The sequence below is a fragment of the Salvia miltiorrhiza genome, chromosome 4 (assembly GCF_028751815.1).
Source record: "Salvia miltiorrhiza cultivar Shanhuang (shh) chromosome 4, IMPLAD_Smil_shh, whole genome shotgun sequence".
In the NCBI taxonomy this organism is placed as follows: Eukaryota; Viridiplantae; Streptophyta; class Magnoliopsida; order Lamiales; family Lamiaceae; genus Salvia; species Salvia miltiorrhiza.
The window spans coordinates 23,945,311-23,956,218 of record NC_080390.1 but is presented as its reverse complement, the minus strand read 5'-3'; the positions used below and the strand labels follow the sequence as shown (position 1 = coordinate 23,956,218).

The 10,908-nt window shown below is 36.7% G+C and overlaps 1 pseudogene; it reads right to left on the bottom strand.

Annotated features, from left to right (window-relative positions):
- Positions 1-378: 378 nt before the first annotated feature.
- On the bottom strand, positions 379-4,036 carry LOC131019489 (uracil phosphoribosyltransferase-like; annotated as a pseudogene).
- Between the last annotated feature and the right edge of the window lie 6,872 nt (positions 4,037-10,908).

Here is a 10,908-nt window from a genome sequence, read left to right as displayed (position 1 = left end):
AGTGGTGATATCTATGATACAGTCATACATAACAGTTTTTTTACCGTTATGTATAATAGTATAGATAACGGTACGATGCTCATACATAACGGTACATAACCGTTATCTATAATAGTTATACATAACGGTTTTTCACCGTTATGTATTAAGATTTTACCGTTATGTATTAGAATTTTTTTTATTTTTTTAATCATAGTTAACAGTTTTTTGTACTTTTTATAACGGTTTTAACCGTTATCTTTGATAGAAATACATAACAGTTTTTTTGTATTTTTATAGTGTTATGTATTCCAACTATAAGTAGTATATTTAATATTTTTTCTCAATTTTTATATTATTTATCTCAAAAAATAAATAAATAACTTTAAAACAACAAAATGATAAAATCAACAATAACAATTTTATATATCATCCAAAATATTCATACATTACCATCCAAATGAACCAAGTATCAAGTATACATCATTATTGCATATTCGATTCAAAATTAAAAGTACCAACTATCTTATAGCTAAAACGAAAATCTATCATACTATGTATTCTAGCACTAAGTCCTCAAGAACTAGTTGCTCTTTCCTGAAATCCTTCTTCCTCATGAAAGTAATCTGCAATAGAGATTTAGTGAAAAATGAAGAATGACCGCTACCATCATAATTATTAAAGTGACAAACTAAAAAAATAGGCACCAAATAGGCAATCGTCTGAGGTAGCACATTACATAACTTAAAGTGCACCTGAGCCCTTCTTTTCTCTTCCATCTCTTCCTTGAGGGCTTCGTTACTGCACCTTCCCAAGAAGTCGAACATAAGATCCGACATAATAGCAAGAGCAGCTAGCAGAGCCTGCAAATGTCCAAGAATCCCGCTCAAGAATCCCCCAGAAGTAAAGATAATGAATGTAATTCCTGACAAATAGTATGAAATGTCAAACCAAATTAATAAACAGACCTGATATTGTTTCCCGATTGGACAAAAATCTTTCCCAATAGTTCTGCACCAAAAATTTACATAATTGATTAAGATGAACAGTGCATAGTTTTCCAAGAAGAGCTGGAGCTCTTTCAATCGTCATATTGAAAGGAGCTCAATGAAGAATTCTAATAACATACAATAAAAATAGATGCATAAATTATGAAAGCGTAGATATGTCAAGGCAGTGGAGATGGGTAAAACTCACGTATACGAGAAACATCTACTTTCTAGTCAGGAATATATACCTGTTGCAAGCATGGGATCCACAACGAATACTCGAGAGCCTTCAGGAAATTTCTCTGGCAACCTATTTTAAAAATAAAAAGTCAATTGCTTAAGAAAGGGTTTAAAATATAGGAGAACACATTTAATCAACTTAAACTGAGATCCAATAAATTGTGTTTGCAATTTGTACATACTTGTTCAAATATACACTTGGCTGAAGTGTTTCTTCATTTCTGCTGATACCTAGCAATATTAGTTCCAATAAGCCCCAAAGATCAGGTCAAAAGGCAATATAAGTAGGACTAAAAATTCTTTTCGCGGAAACTGATGGTGCATGCTCTGCCAAAGCCAGGCCAGCTCTCAATATGGGAACAATCTGTAAAGATACTGATGGTCTCAAGTCAAGCGAAAATAAAACTATCAAAGTAAAAACCTTAAGACAAAGTATTATTTCCAAGATTTTATACCTAAAAACAACAGAATCATACAAAAGGTTGGAAAAAGAATGAGCATGGAAGACAGAACATATGTGCGCGCACGTGTGTGTGTGTGTGTTAGAGAGAGAGAGAGAGAGAGAGAGACTAACTGCAATGGGTTCCCTTGGATCAATAAATTCCACTGAGGCAGGACCCATTGGTGACTGGATCTCTCCACTGATAGTTGGCTGGCAGTAAATCATAAAAAAACCAAACTTGTAACTTAAAAGCATATGCATAATACATGATAATACATGTTCTAGTCATAAGCTTAAGCTTAAACTAATATGTAAAATACTTTCCTAAATAAACTAAAAGTTCACATTGTCCAAATTTGCAGCTTCTAAACAGTAACTCAAGTCTACACATTGGTTGATGCAGTCATCTAATGTTAACATATTTATTCATTGGTAAGGGATTTGTCAAAGTTAAAATATATGGAGTACTAAATACTAATAAATTCACAAGGGATTTGTCGAAGTTAAAATGAGTTGTAAGAATGTCACTGTACAATGATCCACACATCAACACATCTAACATTTTCCTGACAAGAATCATATCACAGCATTCAGCTAGGAAAGGTTGATGGAATTCGCAAGAAAACAGCAAGCCGTAACACAAATTTTAACCAAGTATTATCATCAGAGGAACCACCACACCTAATACAACGATCACCGTGATCATCAAGATTGTATGTGCATTTGCATACAGAACAGTAGTTCTAAAACAAGTCCAAAAGAGGATGTTATTACGAAGGCTCATCCGGTTGGATGTCTATGGATTTCATAACATGATACTACAACACTAAGGTACAACAACGACAACTACTGGCAGAAACAAAACTTGACTATACCATCATTTCAAGTAGACTCCAACAAGAACACACAAATAATCATGTATCTAGACTTGCTTATAGAGCCAGCCACGAAAAATGGAAACAGAACTTGATTATACCATCATTTCCAGTAGAATCCAACACAAACACACAAATAATAGATAGATAACATGCCCTAATGAGCACGGAGGTTCGAATACCCAACAGTCAGATTATTAACATTAGCCACATATGAAAATATGTAGTCACACAACTTGAACAGAGGACTGCATGCTTATAAGTTAATGAGCAATAATCCACATCAGAGATTATGTACAATAACTTAAATCCCCAAAACCACCTTATATTCAGAAATAGCACACCGGTGATAATGATGGAGTGAAATTGTTGAGCTAATTATGCGTACCTTTTCTTTTTAATTAACATTTAGTATATCAGAAAGGAAAAAACAAAAATGCAGCATTTTTGTAATCTCCTAAATGGAAGTTGTCAAATCTCACCAGCCACTCCCTTGATGCCTCATATATTAGTAATCTCCCAAGCTCAGCCATAGCATTCTCTGAAACAGCACAATCAAGCATTTAAATAGAAAAAAAAAGTAATACTAAAACAAACAACGAGACAAGACCAGGAAGCCTACATGAAAAAACCTTCACCAAATTGGCATAATCTAAAAATGCCAAGCATATTCCATCGCTAATTCAATTCAATAAACTACTAACTTCGACATTAGCATTTTCTAATATAGCAAATACATCAATCCAAATTCTTTTCGCGGACAAAAATTGGACTTACTGAATATAGGACAAGGCGTCTGCTCATTCCGAAGAACTGAAATCCAATGCTTAATTAAAGGATGCGGCGGGACGAATACCTACCAATAACACGACAACTAACCTCAATCAACATCAAGCTCAATTCTCCACTAATCCTCAAATAAATAAATAAACAAAAATTCTTCGAATATTCAAATTCAATCAGCATTCTATCTCACAAACTCACCAGCATTCTACTCCCAGACACAACAGATTTCTCCGCCGTCGCTTGGCAATTCATGGTAATGGCACGCCGTTTACGACACTCCCTGCGCAATGGCTTGAACGGCGGCATTATGGTTTAGAGAGAGAGAGAGTGGAGTGGGGTTTTCTGTTTTGTGCTTGAAATATTTCCCGATCCGACTTTGGGGAGTGCTAGTACGGCGTCGTTCGCAGAAATTCAGAGAGGAGAGGGAGGCTGAAAACCCTAGGCGTCGATTCTGGGCAGCTGGTCGACGGGAGTGGCAATCCACAGGCAGGAGACGACCGCGTCGTCCGACGCCTTCTTCAAAATCCTGCTCGGCGGAACCCTAGCTCTGAGGTCGGAAACCAATTTAGGGGAAATGATGGTGGAATCCGGCCGAGCAGACGGCCGGCGTGGCAGCGACGCTGGTCGTGGCGGCGAGTCGCGACGGCGGTGGCAGGGCGCGACCATGGTGAAGAGAGAAAGAGGCCAAGTTCGATTTGGGAAAATTTGGTGGGGGTTGTTAGGGTTTTGATATTTTATAATAAAATATTAATTTTAAAAATAAATATAAAAAATACTAATACATAACAGTATTGAGGCGCTCATATATAACGGTTAAAACAACCGTTATAAAAAAACGCTAATAGATAACAGTTGTCTTAACGGTTCGATAATACCGTTATGTATGCAACTAATAGATAACGCTCATACATAACGGATTCACTAAAACCGTTATCTATTTCCATGGACAACAGTACATAGATAACGGTTTTTTGTCAAAACCGTTATCTTTTCAAAAAATGCGCTCATACATAACGGTTTTCTAAAAAAACCGTTATGTATGAAGTGTTATGTATGTGTAATTTTGTAGTAGTGTTTGGACCACACATTATGTAAATGTAGCGCACTAACAACACGACATGTGACAGAGTGCTTCCAAGGTCTTCCAACGCAAAATACATGCAGAGGTAAAATGAAAATAAAAAATTCGAATATTAATTTTTTTTAATTTCTCTTTTTTCACTCGGTGGCCGCCTTGATTATGCATATAATTGAACTAAAAAATGCATATATATATATATATATATATATATATATATAGGGTCGCATTCAATGGAGACCATTTCTTATATAGAGAATGAAGACCAAATAAAGGCCATTCATCTCAATCCAATCAATGATCCAGATTATTTCCTGATTTGATTTTTCATGTAATTAAATAATGGTTAATTACATTTATTTAATCCAAAAAGGGCAAAAACGTCCACTCAAATCCACGAATTATGGCATCTGGTTGAACAAATCCCGAAAATTACTCTCTTCCAATTATGGGACCTGATCCGTCAATGAACATAATAGGTGAACATTAGTATGTTCATTTGTTTTTCGACGAACATATTGATGAACATTAGTATGTTCATTTGTTTTTCTACGAACATATCGATGAACATTAATATGTTCATTTGTTTTTCTACGAACATATCATCCAGCATTAGTATGTTCATTCATTTCTCTACGAACATATCAACGAACATTAGTACGTTCATTAATATTTTCTACGAACATTAGGTTCAAACTCCTTAATCAACCAAATTTTTCCATTATTTTTGCAGAAATCAACCAACATAATTTATACAAAGGTTCTACCTTTTAACACCCAACTGGACTTTACAACCAACAGAATTTATGAATTTTGTAGCACAGAACCACCAAATGGTAAAATTCATCTCACAAAATCGAAAATAGGGGGGTGATTTCTCTGTCCGGCGCTATTTTAACTCGGTAGGGGAGATCGGTCTCCATTAGGGCGTGGAGGCCGCTGCAGATCATGGAGGGGAAGCGGTAGATCTGGGATTGAAGGCGGCAGATCATGGACGGTGGACTGGAACTGGTGCGAGAAGGCGGCGACAACTGGAGGGCGGTGGTCATGGCACCTGCGGTGGTCGCCAGAGATCCCGGAGATCGAAAGAAAATGGTGCAGATTTAGGGATCTAGGGTGCGGTGGCAGTGGCTCCACCTGCGATGACGACCATTACCAAGGCAGGAAGGGATGGCGATTTTGAGGAGAGAGGGACGGACGTAGGGGAGCGGCGCTGCTGGTCTGGCGCGGCTTGGGGAGATTGGGGAGGCGGCGGAGCAGCAGCAGGAGAGATGGAGGCGATTAGGAAGGTGGCGGGGAGGAAGGCGGCGGAGCAGCAACAGGAGAGATGGGGAGGCGGCGGAGCAGTAGGAGAGATGAGGAGGCGGCAGAGCAGCAGAGATGGAGGCGGCGGGGGAGGGGGGGAGAGTGATTGAGAGATAGAGATAGAGAGAGAGCGTGAATGAGAGAGAGTGTGAGATTAGGGTTAAATAGAAAATGACATGCTTAACCTTTTGATTATAAAATAAATGAAAATTAATAAAATTAATCAATTAAATTACCACCATTAGATTAAGTTAGATCAAGGAACCAGATTTGGTCTTCATTCTCTATATAGGGGAGTGGTCTCCATTGAACTCTCCCCTATATATATATATATATATATATATATATATATATATAGGGTGCGGTTATAGTGAGAACCACACTTATCGTGAGAACATAAGAACCATTAAAATCAATGCATCTACTATATAAATTAATGCATTCGCTATTAAATTTAATGCATCCGAAAATAATAAATTTTTTGCTCCCTTCAGGATTCGAACCCAGGATCTGCATTCATTCATCAAGATGATGCATCCACCGTAGATCTTGATGATCGAATGGTTTAAAATGGTTCTCTGTTCTAATTTTATTTAGTGGTTCTTATTTGAACCTCTCCCTATATATATATATATATATATATATATATATATACATACATACTTTTGCACACAAAAATATGCATTGCACTAGGTGACCCATCAAGTACCTGACAACGCTACTCAGCGCTTACCGTGTTAATTATGCATATAATTGAACACAAACACGTACATATATAAAAACTAATACACATACTGTTGCACACAAAATATATATAGATAAACACAAATATGCATTGCACTAGACAAATATGTGTGCAATATTAGGCATATTTGTGCTTAAGTATATGCATATTTGCATTCAATTATATGCATAATCAAGGTGGCCACCAAGTAAAAGAAATAAAAATAAAAATAAAAACTTATTTAAAAAAAACTAATTATTACTTCATTCATCCACAATATTGTTGCCACTTTGTCGACGATGCAAATTTTAAGAAAATGGTGGATAGTAGATTATAGTAGTATGTATTATTTGAGTGGAGTTTGTGTCCCTATATTGTTGTGAGTAAAATTTGTGGACCATATTGCTATAAATGAAAGTGACAAGGATATTATGAACGGATCAAAACGGTAAAAGTGGCAACGATACGAATGGAGTATTTTTTTTTTTTAATCTCAAATTTTTATTGCTATTTTACATCTGCGTGTATTTTGTGTTAGAAGACCTCTGCCATGTATTTTATCCATGTGGAACACCAAAAGTGTGACATGTGGTAGAGACCTTCTAAGGCAAAATCCGCGCAGGTGTAAAATTGAAAAAAATTCGGATATTAGAAAACATATCATTTTTTATATTTTTGTTGATTTTTTTAGATTTTTTGAAAGAGACATATTTTCCATGCATAAAGTTTCACACAAAATGTATTATAAATTGTACAAAAAATGTATTGCATTTTTCGACAGATCTGATATTTCTCGCTACCACACCCCCTCAGTCAATTTTTTTTTTTTTTTTGCATTACTTTGCACACAAAAATGCATAACTTTGCATACAAAAATTTCTACCTCGTAGTGGGTGGGGTGGGTCACTGGCAAAAAAACTTGATCGATTGAACAATGCAATATATTTTTTGTTTAATTTAATGCATTTTTATATGTAAAATTATGTATTTATAATTTGATCCTCACACTGATCAAAGAACTAGAGTCTGACTATTGATGTAACATGGTCCTCAAAAATTAGTTGTTCATTGTTTCTGAATTTCTCTAAGATCTAATTTTGCAGGTGTCATTGATGTGTAAGTTGAATGATAAGGTCAAGAATTCACCTAACTGTAAAGAGTGATTATTATTCCTTCATAAAACTAATTTAAACATTTTATAAAAGATGTTTTTTTAAATTTAAATAGATTAAAGTTTTAGGATATTTCAATGCTTTTGATTATTTATATTATTTAAATTATTTTTACTTTATTTATATTTTATTGAAAATATAAAATTATAAAAAATATTAATTTAAAAAATAAAAATAATCAATTACATAAATTAAACACCCTCGTAAATAAGATGTATCTAATTTTCACAAAGTAAGAAAATATATCTGCGGTTGAAATGTTATCGATTTTTCAACTACTCACACTTGTATCCAATTTTTTATTTATTTTTTAATAAATTAACTGGACTTGTGGGCGTACATACTTTATCGCCGTTCTATTAATTGTTTTCATCAAAACCAGTCAGCATAGTATTATTTAATTGTTGTACATTTGTAACTCTTATCTTTGTCCTTACAATTACATGGCGGCTTAATTTATTTAAACTATACTATCAGTGTGACCTCCACTAATTCCTCAATTCATTTAACGTCAATTCAATTGCGATAAAGATCGTGTCATAATTCTTATCACCTAAATAATTATTTACAGTTTCTGCCAATGATGGGCGTTGAAATGTTCTGCGGAATTTATTGAAAATATTACTTCCACCGTCCACAATTTAAAGCCCTACTTGCCCTTAAAAATTTGTCCACAATTTAAAGCCTCATTTTGCTTTTTATACCCTTTTACCTTCCCTTGCTATTTAAAATTACTACCCTTTGCCATCAATTATTCCTCCTCATTTTTTAACCCACTTAATTATTTTCTTAATTAATTCACTAACACTAACTAATTAAATAAGTAAACAATCGGGCACTTCATTTATGTCATTCTAGAGAATTCCATCCGATCTCTTCATCTTTCTCTCTCTTGAATTAGCCCTAGATCTACCAGCCATTCTCTCTTTGTCTTCCTCTCTCTAGAAGAAACCCTAGATCTATAGTCTCTCTCTCTTCGTCTGCCTCTCTCCATCTTCCTCTGTCTCGTGTTCCTTTCTCTGTTACTCAATGAATCTCTTAGAGACTAATTGCCCTTCATCTTCGATGGAGGGTATTGTGCTACACTATGTCACTTAGTTTTGTTCTCCACCAGAAATGGAGTCGATTGTGCCGAAAACCCAAATGTCGGCCTTCGATCTCTGTGAATCGATGCCGGTTGTGTCTGAAACGGACTTCACCGCCTTCGATCTATGTGTGTCGGAGCCGTTGCCGCCGGAATGCGAAGGGACGGCTTTCGATCGCTCAGAAGTACCGTGGTTGCTCCCTCTCTCTGGATCGGAGGCGATGCAGCCGGAATACGAAGCGGCGTCGTGGTTGCTGCCGGAAACCGAAGCGGTGCGCCTCTCTCTCTCTGAATCGGAGCCGTTGCCGCCGGAATGCGAAGCGGTGGCTTTCGATCACTCAGAAGTGCCGTGGTTGCTCCCTCTTCCTGGATCGGAGGCGATGCAGCCGAAAACCGAAGCGGCGCCATGGTTGCTGCCGGAATCTGAAGCAGCGCGCCTCCCTCTCTCTGAATCGCCAGAATACGAAGCTGAGGGCTTCCCTATCTCTGAATCTATCAGACGAGAGAGGAAAAAGGCCAAGCGAATCTCCGACCTTAGAGAATCCTTCAAACGCGATAGGGAGGAGGACAAGCGAATCTCCGACTTGAGAGAAGCTTTCAGACGAATCAGGTGATTTCGTTCAGTGATTCTTATTTTTTGTGATTCTGTTTATAGTTCTTTGGTGGGAAATGGCTGGTGATGCCTTCTGTGATTTGTATTTGTTGTGCATTGTGGGGATGACTGGTGATGCCTTATCTGTTATTCTTATTTGATGTGCATTGTGGGGATGGATGGTGATGCCTTATCTGTTGTTTCATGCGTTTGGTGTATCTGTGGTGCCAATTGTGTATCTATAATGCCAATGGTGTTTATTTGCTGCCAATTGTGTATCTTTGCTGCCAAATGCTTATCTTTGCTGCCAAATGCGTATTTGTGGTGCCAATTGTGTATCTATGATGCCAATGGTGTTTATTTGCTGCCAATTGTGTATATGTGGTGCCAATTGTGTATATTTGTTGCCCTGTGAGGAGTTTCTTAATATCCTAGGGTTAGAATAGTGTGTACTAAACTTGATCCAACTGTAAGTTGTCCCTATGATGACTTTTATAGTTTGAGGGTTTGTTTTCATTCAGCCATCACTTGTTTTTGGAGGTTGAATTTAAACAAAATGTTTAAGTCAATGATGCTAAATTTTGCAGAGACAATTATGCTTACAAAAACTGATTTACATTGCAAACACATCAAAAGATTGTTCATGTGTTTGTATTTGTAAACCCTGCACTACTCTATAGTAACTACTCAGTAATACCCACTTGATGCAGCCCTTCTATGACATCTCCAAGGTTGTAAATTTCACCTTCTTCACTTGCCTCCAACTCTAGGAACTCTAGACTTTCCCTCACAAGTGCTTCTTCAACTGAATACAGTCTGGTAGCAATCCTTGTCTTGTGAGTCCGTCTTTGTTCATGTGAAGAATTTTGTAGTTATTCCCACCCTTTGCCTTGATTATTTCGTGATAGCAACTTTGTAAAGTGAGGAACACGTGATTTAGCTTCTCTGGTGCGTATTCGTCATAGGCATCTTTCACATTCTTTAGTAACTCCTCCACATTACTTGCTGGTTTTTGATCTTTCAGTGTCTGTATAGCTCTGAAAAAGCCTAGATCATTCACATTTGTATCCGGCGAATTAGTTGGCTGGCATACTAGTTGGATTTTAAATCCATCAGTATTTGCAACCGCTAGAAAGTTTGGATCATCAGGTTTTATGTGGGTTTGGCATTATCTTGTTGGATAAAAATGTGCTTGTTTGCTACCAATGGCCACTTAGCTTTAAAGATTGGAACCATCTGCCAAAAAAAGGGGCTAAATGATGATTCTGTTACAGATTCTGATAGCATTCATTAATTAAATAAAAACTGTAACATCTTACCTCTTTAATAAGGCAAGCTTTCATGACTTCCTTTGTAATGGCTGCAATTGGCTTCACTTCCATGGTTCCTTTGCTTCTGTTTTTTGAATTCCTTTGAGCTGGTTCTATGGTTGTGAAAGGAAATATGCCAAACTTTTCATCAAAGAGTATTGTGCCATCTATGTCAAATATAGGTCGTGCTACAGCACACATAAACATAATCTTCTCAATGTACCTCTTTGATTTGCATGTCCTATACGGTTCCTCTTCATCCGGCATGAGGTAATACCTATCTTTAATTTTGGTAAGGTGAAACCATTTCTCATCGATGTGAATGGTGTTGT